The 14,927-nt window shown below is 35.3% G+C and overlaps 1 pseudogene; it reads right to left on the bottom strand.

Annotated features, from left to right (window-relative positions):
• Positions 1-2,274: 2,274 nt before the first annotated feature.
• The window catches only part of LOC138834330 (GATA zinc finger domain-containing protein 1 pseudogene), a 52,174-nt pseudogene continuing 39,521 nt past the window's right edge, over positions 2,275-14,927 (bottom strand).

Raw genomic sequence — 14,927 nt, 5'->3', positions numbered from 1 at the left:
TGCCTGGAAATGGTGGACACAAAGATGGGATGATAGCTTCAAAGGGCCAGCCAGGGCTCCTCATAGAGGAGAAGTTACACAAGATGAAGAGAGACTTGCCGGAAATTGTTCCGAGGGCAGAACATATCCACCCCAAAACTGGGAAATGGGGTGCTGCCTGGTCAAAGATCCCCCATCATGGCTGATTGAGCTGTATCAGCCGGGAGTGAGACTTGCCAGAATTCGTTCTGAGGGCAGAACAACTCCACCCCTAAACTGGGAAATGGAGTCCTGCCTGGTCAAATAACCTCCCTAATCCCTGTTTGAGACGGGTTAGCCCCCATGGCCCAAGGAAAGCAGCATGCCCCAAACCTCAGGACGGCACATGCCTCATGGAGTAAGGCACCTCACTGTCTGCACGACATGCAGAAATCATTGCTGTGGTACTTGCACTCAGTATGTAATTGAGCAACAGGCGGTATGTATTTACAGGCTGTCACAGATGGTGAAGCCTTGTGATCACACAAATGGACACATAATATTTATGAAATCAGTGGCAAAGATCTTTAGAATTAGAAGAATTTAGAATTAGAAGAAGCTCACAATATGTAGCATAATGATCATATTCAAATTGGCCTAACAAATTTATAATTCAGAAAATAACTACAGCAACCAGTTAGTTATATTAACACAAAATATTAAGGTAGAGAGCCAAATATTAAAACCTACAGTGACACAAATAATCACAGATATACACTTTCATCTAGAACACACAAAAAGGGGAAGATGGCACAAGTAAAATTCCTAACCTGCCAAGTATTAAAATACAAAGGAAAGAAAGCAAAGGGACAATGAATAAGGACCATAAGGTAGGATCACACCATAGGAGATTTCAACTATACATAGTACGTATGAGCACCTGTGGAGGACAGTAAGAATAAGAAGAGTAGCTGGCATAAGATCAGAAGTAAGGATGTGAGGAAGACAAAATCTTACTGATAAAATTGAAATTTAAATAGAATAAAGTCATAAAAACATAACATAATAGGTGTACACATCTAATTCAATAATAAAATAGTATAATAGATATAAAATATGTATGTCACATATAGAAAACATTGTATAGAATTAAATTTCAAAAGAAGAACTTTACATACAAATCAGGTACATTTAATTATTAGGAACATGTATAGAAAGCTTTAATATTTTATTTATAAGGGAATTAGAGTAATTATCAGAATTTCCAGCTTTACAGGTAAACTTTCTTCAGGCCTATTTTAATCTGAATTAGAAATAACCATTAAAGGAAGCCCACACTACTTTTTTTTATTGTTGATCAAGGCAACATTTTATTTGATTAAACCTTTGAGGAGAAGTCTAAAACTGAATATTTTGTGGTTATATAAAAATATAATCCATTTTTTGAGTTTCTGGAAGTAAATTATGAAGAAAAACAGATCGTGCCTACTCCTAATGGTCTCTCAGAAATTGCATCCTTTGCCTGGGAAGATACACAAACAGAAAGCTAACATTCACCTTCAAATACATTTTGTTTTCTCTAAGTCATGACTTTTTGAGGCATGAATCAAGCAGTACAATGCCAAGTGTGAGGTTCAAGCCCATGTACTGACAAAGAAATGTCTGCGTGGAAATAGTAGACACAAAGACGGGATGCTAGCTTGAAAGGGACAACCAGGGCTCCTCATAGAGATGATACAGAAGATGGAGAGAGACTTGTTGGAAATTGTTCTGAGGGCAGAACATATCCACCCCAAACAGGGAAATGGGGTCCTGCCTGATCAAAGAAACTCCATCATGACTGGTTGAGCTGAATCTGCCCCATGTGAGACTTGGCAGAATTTGTTAACAATTACTAGGTCATTGGGAACACACTTTTTAGTTTCCCATATAAGAATTTTATGGGCTGAGCTCTGGTGGCTCCTGTAATCCTAGCTACTTAGCAGCTGAGGATCATGGTTCAAAGCCATGCCAGGGAAAAAAGTCCATGAGATTCTTATCTCCAATTAACCACTAGAAAACTGGAAGTGGAGCTGTGGCTCAAAGTGGTAGAGTACTAGCCTTGAGCAAAAAGAGCTCAGAGACAGCACCTAGGCCTCATGTTCAAGCCCCACGACCGACCAAAAGAAGCAATTCATGGAAGAAGTTATCTTCTTCAGAGTTGTATAAATATAAGAAAATGAAAAATCCACTTTTGGGGTTTTTTTGTTTGTTTTGAACCCAGGGTCTTAGGCATGCTGGGTAAGGGATATATTACTGAGTTTCCCAGCCTCGGTTTTAGTTGTAACTACAAGTGTTTGGTAACTGTCTCCTAATCATTATTGCAGGAGTAGGTCCAACATGAGTCCATATATAGCCCTTTTCTGGTCTGGTGGAGACAGTGGGAAATGGTGGTGACCTTGACTTGAAACACTCAGACGGTGCATGACAAACAAATTCCAAGTATTCCATCTTCCTGGGAAGGTCTTCCTCTGGCCATATGATATGAGACAAAGGATCAAACTAATCTGTGGGGTTAGAGAGAGTGGGAATGAGCTACATCAGTGCTGCGCTCTTCTCTCAATACTGGTCATAGATAAAACCCCTGATCTGAGCATAGTAGAGCTTTCCATGTTGATTATCAATCACAGAAACATCATCACAATTTTGGTAATATACTCCGTTGTAGAACATTGATTTTGCAGTGATGATGGTGGAAACAGACTCAGGAGCTATGATGGGATTTTTTAATTTAAAAATATGTCTTCAATCTTTACTAGCCATACAACCGACAAGGGTCTCATATCTAAAATATACTTGGAACTCAAAAAATTAAATCCCCAAACAACAAATTCTCAAATAAACAACTGCCCAATAAATAAGTGAGCGAAAGACTTAAAGAGAAGCTTCTCTGAAGAAGAAAGAAGGATGGCCAATAGACACATGAAGAAATGCTCAACATCCCTAGCCATAAAAGAAATGCAAATCAAAACAACATTGAGATATCACCTCACTCCAGTTAGAATGGCAAAAATCAAGAACTCTAACAACAACAGATGCTGGAGGTGATGTGGACAGAAGGGAACCTTACTTCATTGTTGGTGGGAATGTAAACTTGTTCAACCACTTTGGAAAGCAGTATGGAGGTTCTTCAAAAGACTTCACATAGATCTCCCCTATGATCCAGCAATCCCACTTTTGGGCATTTACCCAAATGTTTACAAACAAGACTACACTAAAGCTACCAGCACAACTATGTTTATTGCAGCATTATTTACCATAGTTAAGATATGGAACCAACCCAGATGCCCCTCAGTAGATGAATGGATCAAGAAAATGTGGTATATATACCCAATGGAATTCTATGCCTCCATCAGAAAGAATGACATTGCCCCATTTGTTAGGAAATTGAAAAACTTGGAAAAAATTATATTAAGGGAAGTAAGCCAGGCCCAAAGAAACATAGGTCCCATGGTTTCCCTTATTTTCAATATCTAGTATATGTATGAGACAAGCGAAAAAGGTCAGATAATGTGATGGTAGGAAAATGAACCCTTAGATATGTATTTTAATGTTTTCGTTTCTTTCATGCATGTGTTTCTAACGCATTTATAAGATTATTTCTTTTTTGCTTTGTATGTCCCTCCCCCACAGTATTACCCCCGCTTTCATTATATTTGATGTCAGTATAACTTGTGGAGGAGATGGGGAAAAACAAGTCGTTTAAGGATTCAGGTGGACCTGTTGCAACAATGAGAAGTACAAATTGTCATGTCAAAAAAGAGCTTTACAATGTTGGTTGGGGGAAAGGGGGGAAGGATTGGTTGGGGGAGAGCGGGGAGGTTGGGAAAGGAAGTGAAGGGTAAACAAAGGAGGAGGCTGCAATGCTTGTTAAGAAATGTATGCATTATCCTGCCCATGTAATTGTAACCCCTCTGTACAGTATGTTCACAAATAAAATAAAATAAAATAAAATAAAAAATAAAAATAAAAATATGTCTTCACCCTTTTCCTTTAGTGGAAACTTTCTTTCTGGCAGCTTTTTAAATAAATGAATAAATAGAAATAATCAGAAACAAAATAATACAGTACCTTATATGGTGCTTCTCAATGAAAATAGATTAACTCAGTAAGTCTTGGTGGTCCAAGTGGTGAAAATAGCTATGGAGCAGCATTATCAAAATGAGCATTAAAACAAAAAATAGTCAATGATTTCAACCCAAATGACTAGATTCACAAGTGAAGTAATCTTTGGCCATACTGAAATCCACTGCCGTCTGGATTACTGTAGCTATAATAGCAAGCCGCTGTGTCACAACCTGAACAGAATTCAGTAAGATTAGCATCTGCAGTTTTTAGTACAACTCTAGCGTTCATGTTTGTCTGAACACTAAGCTGTGATAAAATTGTGATGAGCTATCAGCCTTGTGATGTCATATGCACACAAATTTATGCCAGTATAACTATCACATGTTAATAGTCTTATTCTCTAAGGCATCTTATTGCCCCACTGTTACTATTGAACCTGTACCTAAAATGCAGTCACTAACTCTTCAGTGACTAACAAAACGAAATGTAGCATAGATAGAAAGCACCTTTGCCATATGGTTCCCGCATGGATGGAATCTGGTAGATAAACCACATCACAGTTGGCAAAAATTTCTCCATAAAAGTTGAGTGTATGACATGTGATTCACACTGTGTTCAAAGTATAAAAAATTACTTGACACCAGAAAACTTGGACGAAATTGGACAAAAGTCCAATTCATATAAATTAGAATGAAAAGAAATTGGCTTCTGTATAAACATACATATGTTTATACATATACAGTGAGAAATAGAAACATGGCAACCTCATACCCTAGGTCAGTTATTGCATGTGTGGCATACCAAATTTAATTGGCATATAAAGATATACAATCCATGGAGCCAAAGCAGAAAAATGAGTTTGGAGAAATATATACAATTATAAGCAGTTTTGGTATCTTAGAGTAAATATGAGCTCATGGTGGAAAAATGTTATTTTTTCCATTCTAGTCCTCTTAAGGCACGAATAAAATAATCAAGAAATTTAAGATATTAAAAACATAGCAGCTAATAATGCTTGATATGAAATGTATTCATTACCATATTCATGTAACTGTAACTCCTCTGTTCAGTATTTTTACAATCAAAAACCAAAAAATGAACAATGAAACAATAAAAGAAATTAGCATGCCATTGAAAATGTTGAAAAAATACAGAGGATTTTATGTAAGGGGATTCAGTATCTAGGTACAGATGATAGGTAGCACCTAAGCTACCTATCTCCCTCATAATCCAGAAAATGTTGCTGGCTGGAATCTCAAAAATGAACTCTGTGCTCTTTGCAAAGAACTAATTCCCTGTCACATAATCTTCAGTGAGACTCAGGGAGGGAAGGGAGGATACAATTCTCAATCACTGTGATGATAACGAATTGATACCCTTCCACTCCTCGTTTTTCCAAAGTGCTTGTTATATTTATTCTTGAACTTGAGTCTTGATTTCTGAGTTCTAATCCTAGCTCTAGAAAATGTGTCCTGCTTTCATGCAGCAGGTATAGAGCAAATGGTAATGGAATAGATTAATTTATATATTCCATTCACAAATGTCTTGCTACCTCTTTAATTGAAGTTTTCTTTTGGTTAAGTCATGTGAGTCCAAGGATGCAATTGTGCTATATCTTTACTGAGGTTGTTTATGAAGACGATGACCATTTGGATTTTTAGTCACTAGAAGCAGGAAAGGGATTATATTTATAAAGGCAATAGGTGAATTGAAAGTGAATAGATGTACTTTGTGGTAGAAGATGAAGTGAACTTTTTGAGTGAGCTGTTGGAGGAGTTTATTTTCCTTCAGTCGCTGGATAAGTTCTTGCTAACCAGTAGATAATATTGGTTATTTAATAATATTAGTTTATTAATCTTATATGTTGAGGTAGGAAGCAAGAACTGAGAATGAGAAATACTGGCGGCAACTTTTAATATCTTATAATAGTACTTTTAAGTTAAGATAAGTATTACTTTATCTTACCAAGCTGCCTTAAATTTAATGTTTGCTACACTGAGTAAAAGGCCAACTGATTAAAGAACATTTGTGCATAGTACTTTTTATACATATTTTCAATGGGCCTTCTAGAAAATTTATGACAATTTATATTACTCTCAGTAATACATGAATTTATTTCATTTGATTACAAATATGTTTTATTTTGTCTTTTGTGCCAGTACTGGGGAGGAAACTCAGGGCCTTACTGGTGCTTTGTAGTTTATTGTCCTCTACAACTTGTTCTATAAACTCTACTTGTAGCTTTTTGGTGTATAATTAGAAATGAGAGTCTTAAGGACATTCTTGCTTGGGCTGTCTTTGAGCTAAGACCCTCAGCCTTCTGAGATGCTATGATTAAAAGTGTGAGCCACTACTGTAGAATAGAAAGATTTCATTTTAGTGAGTTTTGAAAAACAACTAAAAAAAGTTGTAGTATTCATTTTGCTGCCTGCACACTTGTATATAAAGGCTTTAAAACCTTTTAAAAAGTTTATGATATTAACTATCAAATGTATTGCAAATTAATTTTTGTAAACCATAAACATATCTGTTGGGTTTTTGTCCATCTCATGGAAGATGGACAGGGTCCGAGGAAAGGTAAGTGGGCCACTTGCCCATTCCCCAGCCTCCCTTAGCCTCAGAGACAGACAGATGCAGCAGGGAGTCAAGTCAAGCAGGAATTTATTATCACACAACAAACATTTTTAAAGCAAAAAAACCTGCATGGCATAAAAGGGGAGGAAAAGGAACTAACCAATCACTGTAGAGGTCACCCTATCATGCATATAAAAACGATTTTTTCAAATATTTTTTGGTGTTTTCTTACTTTTTATTTTTGTGTTTTGCTTTTAGATTTTTCCCTGACACCACAGTTAGAAAACTTGATGTCTGTTTACTTAAAATGCTTTCATGACTTCATTTAAACTATGTATGAATTTATTTATATTTTAGCTATGAAATACAGATTTAAATGTAGTACCTTTCCTATTATTGCCAGCAACATACTAGTTATTTGTTGGGGTGTGCTTTATGTTAGAACTGGAGCTCAATGTAGGATCTCATTTCCTCAGCTTCTTTGTTCAAATCTGGAGTTCTACCACTTGCATCACAACTTCAGTTTTTTGCTGTGCAATTGGAGTAAGAGGTCTGATTGACCTTCTGGCTGTCTTTGAACTGCAGTCCTCATATCTCTGTCTCCTGAGTTATTAGGATTGCATGTGTGAACCTCCAGTAGCTGGCTAGCAGTTAGGTATTGTTATTAGCATTATTTTCTCTCTAGTTGAAACCACATATTTTAAAAAATAGGAAAATTGATTGAGGGCCTTGCCTCATTTCACTTATTTTCTCTTTATTTTGGTTTATTTTTCCTACCACTGAGTTTACGGATCCCTAGGTTGGATAACTTGATAAAAATTGATAAAAATCAATAGTCTTGCTGACTTCTTATTCCCTCTCCTGGTCCAGAGAACTGTTATTATTCTTCCCCCTCTATGTACTTTTCTACTTTGACTTTCTTCTGTGTGGTTTTTTTGGTTATATGCCAAATTTAATCTTCCCTTATTCCCCTTGAGAATCTGTTGCTATGTTATGTGTCCCTGAGTTATTACTTTTATTTTTTCTTTGAGTTGATCACATACAAACTTTTTTATTCTTATGTTTGTTTGGTTTTGTTTTCCCACAGAATTTTATTATTTTAGCACAGGCTGTCCATAAACACTCAATTGTTCTGCCTTAGCACCCAGCATGTTGAAAATAAGAAGCATTTGTCACCATGCATAGTGGTTTCTTATTTGTATTTTTTATTTTCATGCTTGTTGTGTACTTATTTACCAATTTTTGTACACATCATTCTATTGTGTTAGAATCAAGGACTTTTTAAAATACAGGATATGACATTTTTAGAACTTTAGTGTTGTTTGAATTCATTTTCTGTGTGTGTGTGTCATGGATCATCTCTTAAATATATGTACAAATCTTCTTACTTTTATTGTCATTACATCACTCAATATTCAATTTACTTTAACTCAAGTACATGAAATTTGTTCATGATTTCTCCTGTACCCTGTAACACTAATAGAATCTATCCTGTACCCTTGACTTTTGAAAAAAAATAAGTAATTAGTATAAATATATGAATTTTCCTGAGAGACTTCCTGTTCTGGAAGGTTATAATTCACAGAGTCGGAGTAGTTCAGAGATGAAGGGGAAGTTCTGTTGGAATAATTGGAAGTATTTTACAATATAGGTTGGGAAGTATTGAGAGTTGGTATTTACAGCACAGGTTAGTGGGGAGATGAAATGAGTTATTCAGGGGAGGGGAAAGGTATCTAATGTTGTATTGACCCCGTATTGTGTAACTGTGGAGAAAAGAATAAATGCATACACAGATGTTTAGGTGCAAACTTCAGTAATAAGGAGTCTGAGGAATGACAAGGAAAAAAGAGAAAGGATAATAGAAGAAGAGAAAGAAGTACATTAGCCAATAGGACATTCAGAAACAGGAAATAGATGGCTGAAATAAAAAACACAGCAAAGGAAATAGAACAGAAAAACAAATGATCATATTTTGAGCAGATTATTAGGAGGTGGTTTGTTATTGATAAAAATTAGAGAATGGAGGTGGGAGATACATGAGTAATATATATTACTGTATACAGGGATTGAAACTCAGATATGATAGCAATAATTGTTGGGAAATATGGTTCTGATAAGATGATTTCCATTAAAGAAGTGTGAAAAAGAAAAAAAGGGGGAAAAGTGTGGTGATATGAAGCTCAAGGATTAAATGGAGAAGGTTGATTGGTAAGATTCTTATCTCTAAAACCACCAGAAAACCAGAATTAGAGCTGTGGCTCGAAGTAGTAGAGCATTATCCATGAACAAAAGAGGTCAGAGACAGTGCCGAAGACCAGAGTTTAAAACATGTGACTGCAAAAAAAAAAAAAAAAAAGAAAGAAAGAAAAAGAAAGGAAGAAAGGAATAATTGGTGGCTATTATATTTCAGATACAATCATTTCCCTTAAGAAGAGCAAGGAAGAAAAAATGGGGATAAGTGTGGTATGATTGAAAGTTGAATCACCTCCTTCTGATTTACAACTTGGAGAAACCAGAGATAATCTTATACAGATTAATAGCTATTAGGCTTACAAAGAGTAATTTTAAGAATCTTTAGCTGTAGCTTTCCTTGTTAAACCAGACTCTAGAAGATAGTGTACTGTCGTTCTCCAAAATAATTTTCCTATAGTAGTTGCTGTCAGTGGTCTTTTCAGGCTGTTGTAAGATGGCTGCCCATTCCCCTCTTTAGGTTTCTGGGATCCCTTAACTTTTTACACAGTTGGGATCTACAGCCCAATTTGAAAGAGGATTAACTTGTAGAAACTATGGTTCAGATGTGATGGTTTCCATTTTAAAAAGAAAAAGAGAAAGAAAACAGAGAGGGAGGGTGCAATATGGAAGTCAAGAATACTACATAGATGGTTGATTGGTGTGATTGATAAGTCTGGCAACGAACAAATAGACCACACAATACGTTTGAACCAATAAAGTGTCAATGACTGATTGTCTTTCATACAGCAATTGTGAAGTCTTAGTTGATTTTATAATTTCTTCTCTGTACATTGCAACATGTTTAGTTTTGTTACCCTAAGAAGTCCTCTTAAGTGTACCGCTTAAAAATATTTGCTTTCTCAGAACCAATTGCCATGTTTTGAGACAAGCAGCTGTTTGTCATAGAACTTAAGGTTTTATTTTGGTTGATAATGAGGCCTCAACTGACATAGGAGAACAGGTGTGCTTTACTCTCAGCTAAATCTGTTAACTAATGAATGAATAAATAGCACTCTGAGTGGTAGCCATTGTGTTATATTTATTTTGATGGCAGAAGATGATATAATCATACTGAGTGGAACAACTGAAGAACCTTTCAAGAAGAGAGTAGCAAGTTTCCAGGTTTAGTAATTCTCTGTAGCCTATGGTTGGAGGTGATCACACAAAGTAGAGAGACATGATTCAGGAAAACTAGATAAGGGAAAGCAAGAGAACAATTTTATTCCTTTGACTTTTCTTATTAATCAGTTATTAAAGAATTTAAAAGGAGTAATAATTTATGCTATACATTTGATTTAAAAGTGTTTATATATATATATATATATATATATATATATATATACACACACACACATATATAATACACACAACATTTTCATTATCCGTTCAGAAAGCATTGGGCGGTTTGATTTCCTTGGTTATAGAAAACTGTGAAAAAAGAAACATAGATGTTCAAGAGTCTTTACTGCAAACTGACTTGTAATATTCAGGATAGATGACCAAAAATGGTATTGCTTGATCACAAGCTAGTTTTATGTTGAGTTTTTAGGAATATTTAATCTGTCTTCCTGAATATTACACTACATTCATTCCCACTAACAGTATAATAAAGCTCCTTTTTCCTCAACTCACAACCAGCATTTATTTTTTGTATACTTGATATAGGATGCTTTCACAGGGGTAAGATGAAATCGCAATATTACTTTGATTCATATTAAAATGAGAATTTTGAGCATTTCCTCATGTCTTTATTGGTAATTCTTTCTTCTTTTTGTGAGAAATTCTGTGATTTCTTTGTCCACTCATTGGTTTACTGAATTTAGGACAGCTTAGTTTGGGAGTGCCTTGTCTATTGTGGATATTATGCCCTTGTCAGATGTATAGCTGATAAAGATGTTCTATTTTGAGATCTTATGCCCAGATAAGGATTCCCAAAGACCACCAAGGAACTGATTCTGATGCAAGCACACGAGAGTCATTTATTGCAAGCTCCAGCCTGGACTCACAACGGGCACCTGTGGAGCAGGTCAGAGTTGAGAGCCCTGACTTCCCAGTTTAGCAAGGGTAGGGGGTTTCCAACTTAAGGGTTATATGATTGGTTGAAATTTAGTGAGTGAATCTTGTAACAATCTTATTGGCTGGTGTGCATGAGCTAAGTTGTTAAGCAGCAAACTATGTTAACTATGTTATCTTAAGAAACATCTGGAGCTTTAGGTACCTTCCTGTCATCCACTGATGGCTATTGCTAGGCTGTAGCTAGGGCAGAATGTTATTAGGACATTTTGCAGTTTTTCCAGGAACCTGAGTTCATACTTTCAGTAAAAGTCCTCACATTGGATACTTTCAGTAAAGGCCTTTACAATGGATACTTTCAGTAAAGGCCTTCAAAAGTCCAGAATGGCTGTACTTTGGCTATCAGTACATTGATTTTTTTTTTCTTGATTAAATACAAACTTTGCTGTACAGACATTTTTTGCCTTGTTACAAAATGATTTCTCAATTATCAATAAGCTGAACCCCTGGTTTGTATTCAGAAAGTTCCTTCCTAATATGCCAGTAGTTTTAGTGTTCCTCCTAACCAGTCTTGTATTTGTTTCAAGATTTTAGGTCTTAAATTGAAGTGTTTGTTCCATTTTGAGTAGACAGTGTGACAGTCAAGAGATCCAGCTTTGGTTTTTTTACATATGGATGTGTTATAAGGTGAATCATCCCAGAAGCCACATTTTCGAATATAAAATATTGGAGTCTTTATTATACAATTAGCAGGCTACAGGCAGACCTTGGTTACAAAGGCCTGCTGCACTCAACTACACAAAACAGAATTATGAAAAACGAGAGAGAGGAAGAAAAGAACAAAAACAATACCAGCAAGCTAATTCAGCTCTGATGGAGAACAAAATTTGGGATGTTATGATGACCAGAGACAAGCCAGAAGACAGGATAGAGGACAGGATCATGGAGACATGATGGTAGAGGCAGCTAGGCTGGTCTGGGCCTAAATAGGGCCCAAGCCCAGGGCAGGGCCACAGGAAATTCCCAGTCCCAGGCAATGGACTGACAGATTCATTAAACTCTCAGCCAAGTGCTGGCTACAGCCTCCATGGTTCCAGGCATGCCCATCACCTGGGAGGTAGGTGATGGGTGGGGGCATTTCCTTCCCCCAGCAAGAAGACAAGATGCTAGGTCCTGCCACCCAACCTTGTAACCAATAAGGTGCCAGCCATATTCAAATATCCAATTTTCCTAACACCATTGGTTAAAGATTGCCATTTTTTCCAACATGTACTTTTTACTACTTTATCAAATCCCAGATGCATGCAAGTATATGGGTTTATTAATGCGACTTCTAGTTTATACTACTGGTCTTCAAACCTATTTTTGTGCCAGTACCAATCTTACTTGCTACTGTAGCTCATTGTAAAGTTAAAGTTTTGGAATGTCATACCTTCGTTCATTATTGCTAATTTACCCAAAATTCCTTCTGTTGTTCTAGAACTTTCATTAGAATTTTTATATTGTCTTTATCTCAGTCAACAATGACATTGGGATTTTATGTATGTTGTACTGAATTTGTAGATTTCCTTTGGCAGTATGTCCATTTTCACAATACTAATTTTGCAAATCTGAGAACTTGGAGGTATTTTCACTCCTAATCATTTCTTCAGTTTATTTCTTCAATATTTTATAGTTTTAGTTGTAGTGGTCCTTCAGCTGTTAATATATATATATATATATATAATATATATATATATAATATATATGTATATATATTATATATAATATATTATATATAATATATATATACCAAGTAATCAATATATATATATATATATATATATATATATATTGATTACTTGGTATTTTAATTTACTTTTTTCAGACTATTACAAAGAGCATTTCTTTCCCAATTTAATCCTCAACTTCATTTTTTTTCATATATGGGAAAGAATGGATTTTTTTCTCTTTCCTTCCTTTACTTTTCCTTTCTTTTCCTGCTCATTTGCTGTAAGTATTCATTGGCTTCAGCACCTGAGAATGAGGGGTTTATCTAGGTACTTCAGAAGTAAGTTTTTATCTGTTTATGAGGATAATTTCCTTACTTCTTTCCCTCTTTGGGTTCCTTTTGTATCATTTCCTTTTATTGCTGAGGTTAGGAATTTCAGCACTTTATTGGAAATTAGTAGAGAAAATGAATATCCTGTCTTTTTCCTGATATTAGAGGAAATATATATATATATATATATATATATATATACATTCAGATATATAAGTATATATGCATATAGATATATAGGTATATCTATATGTATATATGTTTGTAAAATGTGTTTGTTAATGGAAGACTTTATGTACTCTTGTTGTAAGGTATTCTCAATTATTGGGATTCAGAGATGCCACAATTTAGAAGGTCGAATTTGGAGTATTTATTAAAAAGCCAGCGACTGCATGGTGGACTCCTGTCTGAAAGACCAGAAGCCCAGAACAGAGCTAGCACATAGTTTCTAAAGACAAGGACGTGTACTTGAGGTGAAGACCAAATCTTAACAATCTAACAAAAGTGTCATTCATAAAACAAAACAAGCTAAATGAGGATATTATTACTAATAATAGTGGTTATACAAAGGCAAATTGAATATACTTATTCTTAATAAAATGGTTATACATAGGCAAAATAGGTGGGGATAGTTAACTCTAACAAAGTGATAATATATAGGTTAAATGTTTTGGTGGGGATACTTAATTTTAATAAAGTGATGATTCATAGGGAAAATAAAGGACAATCAGGACCCCAATTACCTAGATGAAGTGGTAGTTTCCTGGAGCCCATGACAATTATTACAGTCCAAAGAGTGTCCTCTATAACCTCTAGAGTTTGGAAAGTCCCCATGTATAATTAATAGCAAGATGCCAAGATGGCAGTCAAGTTACTTAGATTCATATCCATATTTCACTCTCACCAAAAAACCAGTTAACTAAAGAAGAGATTCACCTTAGATGTGAATAATAATAAAACAAAATGGGTTTTATTATTATTTTTTATTTATTTTGGATTTTGTCAGTACTGGTAAGTCCAGGATTGTTTGTTGAATTGGTATTCCTCTATTAAGTGAATACATGTTGACCCCCATAATTTCTTCTTCATGGAACATTCATTCCATTTATTATATGAGGTGATAATATTTTAGTCTCTTCTTACTGATTTTGACCTGCAATTGATTTCGTTATAAGTATAGTTACTCCTTAATTCCTGATGAGTTTGTTTGTAAGGTCTTTTTTCATCCATCCTCTCTGAATTTGTTTATATCTTGGATGATGAGGTATGGGTAGTATAGATGAGGAGAAGTGGCAATGAAGGGATGGAAATATATTTCAAAGAAAGGATTGTTAGGATGTGATTCAGATGTGATAGCTTCAGTTTAAAAATAAACAAAATAGAGACTAAAGAAGAGAGAAATCAAATATTAAATGGATTAAATGATTGGTGAAGTTAAACGGCCTTATTATAAATTACAATTTGGAAAAACCAGAGTTGAATAATTGAGTCAATAAATAAAACACAGTAATTTTGATGTTGTGGTTCTGGCAATATTGCCCTCTGTGTGTATTATAAACTTTAATTGAAACTTTAGGTGGAGGAAAGGACCTCTGAGATTTTGCTGCTGGCTGGTGCTATGTGTCTATTCTTTGATTCAGCAGGGAGTTCCAAGCCTGTTTGGCAGAAACCAGCTTCATTCTCATTCAAATGATTCCATTTCTTTGATTTATTTGAGCTGTTTTTCTCATAGACACAGATTTCCTAGAGCGCCCTAGTGATAAAGATTCACAGCCCTCTGGTCTTTCCTCTCAGGCAGGTATTCCCAAGCCTGCAGACCTTGGATAGTGTTTTCTCAATCTGCAACTGTACCTTTTTTTCTTTGTTAAATAATATCTGACATAGTGAATCTCTTTTCAACAAGATGTGCCTTTTTCTTATCGTTTGGTGTGCTCTATCTTCTTCGGGCTTCTGTAGGTTGGCTAAATTCTTTGTTTTATATAATCTGTACTTCAGTGACAGG

This window comes from Dipodomys merriami, unplaced genomic scaffold, assembly GCF_024711535.1.
Source record: "Dipodomys merriami isolate MVZ:Mamm:240054 unplaced genomic scaffold, mDipMer1.0.p SCAF_212, whole genome shotgun sequence".
Classification (NCBI taxonomy): domain Eukaryota; kingdom Metazoa; phylum Chordata; class Mammalia; order Rodentia; family Heteromyidae; genus Dipodomys; species Dipodomys merriami.
Note: the sequence above shows the minus strand (reverse complement) of the source record. Positions and strands in the feature narration are given on the sequence as shown.